Source organism: Limulus polyphemus, unplaced genomic scaffold, assembly GCF_000517525.1.
Source record: "Limulus polyphemus unplaced genomic scaffold, Limulus_polyphemus-2.1.2 Scaffold4333, whole genome shotgun sequence".
NCBI lineage: Eukaryota > Metazoa > Arthropoda > Merostomata > Xiphosura > Limulidae > Limulus > Limulus polyphemus.
The window spans coordinates 19,004-27,110 of NW_013669943.1; the positions used below are offsets into that span (position 1 = coordinate 19,004).

The window sequence follows — 8,107 nt, forward strand, 5'->3', positions numbered from 1 at the left end:
ATAAATCATACTGATTCCAAGCAATTTATGGCATCTCTTTTATATAGGCTTTTTTTCCTTACCAAAGTCAATGCTTTTTTAGAATAGGATATCTATATATATATATTGTCATGTTTAATAATAATAAAATAGTCCCATACAATCAATACAAATTTTTAGTTGCTTCATCATCATTATTTCACTACAAGACATTTAATTTTAAATTAAATAATCTTTTGATCAAAGAGCGAGTCTGCTTTCTAAAGAAAATTAAATTTATACTCAGAGTGTGAACATTTGGTCAGTACAGAGTTTTCCATTTAAAACCTCCCAAACTTTAAATATTTCTTATAGTTCATTGTGTATTATAATATCCATGCTGCTATTGATGCAAAATGTTTTTAAAGAAAGTTATAAAGGAATACCTTCATTTCTGTTGGAAAAGCCAATCATACACATGAAAGCTGCTGGTTGAGAACAAGATGATGTCCTCCATACTGGCTCAAACTGATTTTTTGCATCCAGATAAACACAGACATTCTCCATATTAGGCTCTTCAGTAGCCCAAAATGTTAGGTTATCATTTAAAGGAATGCCACTTCCATCATTTTGCATCCAAACAAAGGATTTTTTTCCTTTTCTCTTTGAAGTCCTATCCAAATTTTTACTAAGCCTAGTCAAAAAATATTCAAATATTAAAACTTTGAGAGTGTCATTAAAAGTACATGTTATAATTATATATTGTTGATTCAATTTAAACTTGTTTTTAAAATTTAAAAAATTAAAGTTGATAATGATACTTAACAGTTTATATATAATTTCAAAGTTTGTAAATTAATTAATTAATCTAAAAAACTTGATGGTAAAAATACAAAGTCAGCTATTATTTTAACAAATTTAGCAATTGTAAGTTTGAGCCCCAACATTTAACATTTCAAATACTTAATTTTAAATTGTTATTTTTCAAAATATAACTAAGTGTTTTCAAGGACATTATTTTGTGATGAAGTTTAATAACAAATTACCTTACAATTAAAAATACATATGTAATTTCAATTTAATGTAGGATATTTTTTCTTTATATTACTATTACTAACACTAGAAAAGGCTTATTACACAATTATTTATAAATGTTTCTACATGTACATTTGAGGCTTAATATGTCTTTTGTTTTCCTAAACAATGAAGAATTATATAGATGTACCAAATAATTAAGTCAAGACTACTTTCAATTTTCAACACTATTTTTAGTAACTTAAACAAATAGCAATAATGATGCATGGTTTACAGATATTGTCAGACCCTTTGAGGCCCCCATGCAACTGTACAGGTAGCACCCCCTCAAAATCTGGCACTGGTTATTGGTAACTTCTAATAGTATATTAGTATCATATATTGAGTTTTATATATTCAGATCCCATGATTAAGAAAAATATATTGTTCTTCAAAATAAACAAAGAACTATTAGAGAATTAGAATATCTTACAACTTTGGTGTCACTAATTAAGTTATCTTTAAATGGTTACATAAGAAATTTGGGAAGAGAAAGTGTTTATACAAAATTAAATTCAATACAAGTTCTCCTTGTTGTAAGTTGAAATGATTATAATGGAAAGTATGATAACAGTTTAGGCAAATATTAATTTGCCTAAATATTAAATGTGGAGAAAACTATACAAGTTTTGAGAAAAAAATAATCTTAGTCTTAACTTCCAGTAAACCACCATTAGTACAGAATAAAAAATGGGATTATACAATTAACAATTTTAATAAATTCTTTAAATTAATTCTTTTGGGAAATAAATCTTTAATATCATTCTTCAATAGTTTCAATAAATATAATAACCCAAGCACTTTCAAAAGATAGACCTATCTTCTACAAGGGCAAACTGGGAATGACTAGGTTAGGTAAAATTTCAGAAAAGGTAGAGCGGCATGCAAGATAGATTATCATGATAACCCAACAAAGAAGATTATGTCATTGAAACTAATTTCCATAAGACAATCTGTGATAAACTTAAATACCTCTTCCAAAACAAGAAAATTGACAGAAACCTTCCAATACACCAAAGCAGACTGGTCCAGGTAAATTTTATCTCTTTCCCAAAATACACAAACCTAATGACCCTGGCTATCCCATTATTACTAACACAAATTTAGCTACTGAAAAGCTTTCTGCTTTTTTAGGCCATCACATAAAAAATATTTCCCATACTCTACCTTCACAATAAAGGACACAATGCACTTTAAGTATCACTGAGGAAATCAATGACAATGGACATTTATCTCCTAATACTCTTCTGTTTTTAATGAATGTTTTCCCATTTACACTAAATTTCATACAATGAAGGATTTGAAATTGTAAGAACTGTTCTCAACCTTTCCAATTTACCAAAATCTCAAAAACTAACTACCCTTGCCAGTCTTACCTCGAAATAGCTTTAAATTCAATAATGAACACTACTTTAAGATGTATGCCACCACAAGACAGCTCCTAACTATGGCAAACTATTTGTGGGTTAGCTATTACAGCAAACCCAAGTGAAATCTTACACTTGAAAATGTTAAATAGATGACATATTTTTCATTTTAATTGCCAATTCTAAATCACTTTTGTTGTGATAACACCTTTCAAAAACAATCAAGTTTATACTTGATAACTTCCATACCCGAATTAACTTTCCTGATGTTACTGTCTCATCAGATGATGGCCTTTTACACATAACTTTTACAGAAGCCTACAGATAGACTACAATAGTTTCACTACAAAAGCTGTTACCTCATCCACACTGAATGAAATATTACCTATAGTTAAGTGCTCCAAATTAACAAAAAATCTATACTGATGAAAAAATTAAAGAAAATACACCAAGAATCTAAAACAAATCATATTATAAAGAGAGTTTATAAAAAAGACCAAAATTGACAGAAACACTGAAAAAGCTAACAACATTCATTAAAACAAGCATCTTCAAACCTTATTACAATGATGTTGTTGTTTGAAGTTAAGCACAAAGCTACACAATGGGCTATCCGTGCTTTGCCCACCACAGGTATTGAAACCCGGTTTCTAGCGTTGTAAGTCTTTAGACATATCACTATGCCACTGGAGGGGTTGTTATTACAATGAAAGCTCATTAATTACAAACACAGTTGTAATGAAGTAGTTCTTCCAGATTATTGAGACATCCAGATACTCGGATCAGATATTTTTAATATAATGTACATTTTCAATAACATTGTTATCCATTAATAAATTTTAGGGTGCAACTAGTGAGGGTGGCCATTCAATTGGTAAAAAAAAAATCAACTGTATATAGAATAAGTTTAACAGCTTATCATTAAATATGATGTTAATAATTATACAAACTGCATAATCATAATGGCATATTATGCCATTATCTTCACACAAATAATAATTTTGTTTAAACCAACGACTTAGTTCTAGAATCTTCATTTTGTAGCACTGTGACTTCACATGACTGATATTTGTTATAGGTTGTACTGTGAAGATCGTTCTCGGAACAATTGTTGTGAACTGGTATCCAATGTACTTTAAGTGAAGGTGTTTTGTGGTTAGAGAGTTTCACATCGTTTCCTGTTCTGAACAATCTCTACTTGACTCTTGTAACTTTAAATATTATTCTTCCTTTTGGAATAAACTTAGATCCTAAAATCAGTAATGTCTGACCTATAATTAGTACTGTTTGAGTTAAAGGTTTTTTAACAAAACCTTTCAAAACATTTTCATTTCCTAATTTATTCTTGTTTTATTGTTCTATGAAAATTAGTCACACCTGCAACATTCCTTTGAAAGGAAATTAAAACAATACCAAGTTGTCATCGTAGTCTACTTCATGTAACCATGACATTACTCATGACATTTTTTCACACTTTACTTAACTTATTCATTCCCACTTTGCTTTTGATGGAGAAAGGTCTACATGTCACAATAAGGGTATAGGGTTTCTTATCTTTGTCTTTAATTGAATTTTTGACATATATATTTTTCTAACATCATGAATGATGTCTTAGACAAGTATCAACAATACTTAAGTAACATATTCTAGGAAAAATTAGGTGAATTTCAAACATGGGTGGCAAAGAATCTTTATTCACAATAATAAATTTCAACTGGAAAGCTTGGATTCATGCTCAGTTATCACTCAGTGGATATCACAGCAGGAATTAAGGCAAAACAAACAAGAATCAGAATTCAAGAATATAGGTAACTTATATTTGTGGGATATCAAAAATCTTTAACTATACATTTTTCATTGAGACAAACTTCCATCTCATACTATCTTGTACAAGTTTGTAATGATCACACTTCAAAGGAACAGTGACACAGAAACAGAAAACCAGGGTCAAGTAAGATACTCATGGGACAACAGTTATAACAGATAAATTTTAAGATGTAGAATTAGAAAAAGTGTAAACCTTCTATATCCCGTTTATGAAGGTACTAACTAATTAAATGCAGATTACAAGCATGAAAATTTAAAAAGACTTCTACCTGAATGCTGTTGGATATAAAAGTTTGTTCGGTTTAAGAGTTATTATTTAGTTTATTTAATGATTTAATATTTAATGACTATTTAGTTTTCATAACAAGAGTGTTAAAAGTTAATTACTTTAAAAGTGCTAGTTATGACAAGTTTCTTTATGTAACTCTGTACTATTGTTGACATCATCTTACTTGAAGCTTCTAAGTTTTTCTCATTATATTGTTATTAGTAGAGGGTTAGATATTTCCTGTCATGTGTTACAAATACATGCAGATACACAGTGCTAACAAGAAGTTAAAGCAAGTTACTGAAAGTGAAGTTAGACTGTATGATTGTTAGTTTAGCTGTAATGGGCAATATCTAAAGTGAGTTTCACAGTGGTATTGTAAGAACAGAGATAAAGAAGAAGAATTTGTCTTGTCAAATGGTGTTCTAAAGTACTTGAACCCACGTGTGTGGACTTTGACACAAAGAAGACAATTATTTAAGGCTCTGAATACAACTGTGATAATCAACAGTGTAACAATTTTTGTACATACATTTGACTTGTTTTGAATATATTATTTTAAAACAAGTGAATTGTGTGTTGTCCATTTATTTTTGACATTTATTGCCAACAAGTCACAGACACTTACTGTAAAGGATCTGGCCCAGTAAAACTGATAAATACATCTAAATAACGATGTTTTTGCTAATTATAGACAGATTAAATAATGCAGTTTTTCTGCTGTCATAGTTTGTCTTCAAACAATCACAACAGGAGAAACAATTTAATTAAACCTAAATGCTGACTAAGTACTGCAATCAAGTCGTAATGAAAACATGTGATTTATTTTTATTTTACCTTTTCATTGTAAGTACTTAAAAAAAAGTCCAATAATTCTCCTTTTATTGTAACACACATTAAAAAATAGAATAATTAGGCTTTAATCAACATTTGATTTCTCACCATGAAGATGACTTATTCAATGTTTACCTGTTATCATAAAAACAATATCAATACATGTGTTTGTAATACTTTTATACCTTTTTTGTTAAGAATATCAGATAACGATTGTTGAGCTACAGCACTATCCAGTACAGCAAGGCTAGAAGCCATGTTGCTACAAACACCTAGAGCTCTATTCCAACTTCTGTGTTTAGAAGTAATGTAAAAGCACTTGTTCTCAATCTGGTACCATCCTGGAGGACACTCTAAAACACCAAGTAATAGATTAGAAAAATTGTTTGTCTGGTTGCTAAGCTTAAGAGTAGATGTAACAAATCTTAATTAAAATACAAAAATAATTAAAGAAGCTTTTACTGTCAGATTAGGGTATACATAATGAACTTCAGTGCCACCAATAACAAATAATTCTTTAGAAATACCTTTTTGGTTTCCATTGTCTTGAGTTTCAGTAGAAACAAGTCGGAAACTAACTGCTTGAGACCTTAGCCTAAAAACAAATGAATTTATATACTGCTTAAAATAATACTACAAACTGTCTAAAATAACTAAATATATTTCTTTGTTTTCCCAAGTACTATGAGATACCCAAGTACAACATGTAAACTCCCATGAGATTTCATATTATTGTATTCTATAAAAGTTTTTGTCCACACCAATAATTAAAAGATACTCAGTACTCACAGTCATACATCATAAAATTGCAGTATTGGTACTATCACAAAATTGCATTTTTTGTTTAATAAAATCTCTAGTTACTTTTTTGAGGGAGACACTATTGTTAATTTCATTAAACTTATCAGGTTTATGATAAAAATTCAGAAATAATTTTTTTTAAAGATAAAACATTGGAATTTCTTTAAAAGATTTTATAAGATTAATTTTCATGTATAACATTGAAAAAAGAAACATGCATATTAAAGAATTTTTTTAGTATTTGCTATTACCTAAGCATTAAGAACAGGAAAATATGGACAGGGACAAAAGTGGAGATGACTCCGAAGACTTAATATTTAATACATTTCTTTTATCAAATGTTGCATGTTAGATTAAGCATATTTTTCAACATGAATTAACTTACACTTTTGAACTTATACCATATGCATTACTAGCCACAAAATCTGAGTATGGACCATTATTTATGACTTGAACAGATCCTCCAGAATTTGAAATTATGCCAGAATGAATGGCTGCACGACACACAGAAGACAGTTCACGATAGATAACGGTTCCCCACACAGATCCAAGTGTCAGGGAACAGCCGGCAGGGCAGTGTATTCTAAATAAGAAAAAAAATCATAATGGCTAGAAAACGAAAATAAAGACTGGGTTTTTAAACGCAAACTGATAGCAGCCAAATATCAATTAGTCACAACATTCAAAATATAGACAGATATATCAAATTCTAAATAAAAGAACATTACAACATTAAATTCTTCACAAAATTATTGCTCAACTAGCAGATGCTCATTGAAACAATTCAACAGTAATTTTTCTGAAAATAGTAGTAAATAAATATAGTATAAAATGTGCAGTCAGCTGAATCTCTTGGATCAGAGCATATATACAATACGAGTTAAAATAGTCTTTTGTCACTTCATGCGTTATTTTAATAATGAAAATTGCATTACATTTGTTTTTAACACATTCACCATGTCTGGTACGCATATGGATTCTTATTTCTGCACAAGCTGTTAGATCATAGTTTGGTGGTAATGTTGCCCATCAACATTCTGCTGTATGTTGCCATATGGTAAGTCAATTATTTCCACCTTCTATGCATCAGCTTCCCTCAAGATGTCAGAGTGGCAACATTACCACAAAAATGTACAAACCAACATCTTGTGCAGGAATTTTAAAAGCAAGAATCAATACATGTACCAGCTGCAGTGAACAGAAAAAGATTTAAAAGCCATATATGTACCAGCAACAGTGAATGGATTAAGGTAGGGGGTTAGCAACCCTTCAAAGAAGAAAAGGAGCCTTTTTTCTTTTGTACGATAAACTTACTCTGATTTTACACTTTTATTTCTAACCCTTACTGCCAGTCTAACATTATGTTGCACTTCCAACCACCTGATGAGGCCTCGGCACATCTGCTTAGATTTAAATTTTAATTGGTTGACTAATACTGTATTGGAAATATGATCTTTGGAATTTGAATGTAAAATGGAAGAAGATATGAAGTGCAAATGTATCCTATTTCTTTTATTAAAAAACAAATGTTCAAAGAAATAAAGAAAATCTGGTATCACAACTCCATCTGTATGCCTGATTGAGTCTAATTTTTTTTCTTCTGATGAATTAGAATTTGTGCATTTGTTTATATTTTTATTTAGAGTATTTATAAAGAGTCACATGTAAGTTGCAAAGAGCTGCATGTTGCTGACCCCTGGGTTAAGTAAAGGAGATTGAATATAATGCATTGTTGGCAAAAATCTTTGGTTATCGAAGCAATTGGTGCATCCAGCAAGTTAGAGCACTGAGCATTGCTAAGTAGTTGCTGGAAATTTTTTCCACCGATTGCCACTATTCCTTGCCATCTTAATGAGCACAAGGAAAAACTGCTATGGAAGTGAGGACTTTTTTTTCACAATTGTCATTTCTATAAGAAGTGCCAAAGGGTAAATATTCAATTCAAATCAAGGTATTCAACATGGTACAATAAAATCAT

At 30.0% G+C, this 8,107-nt stretch overlaps 1 pseudogene; it reads right to left on the reverse strand.

The window, feature by feature from the left end:
• Positions 1-8,107, reverse strand: part of LOC106470979 — a 53,749-nt pseudogene that overhangs the window by 10,629 nt on the left and 35,013 nt on the right.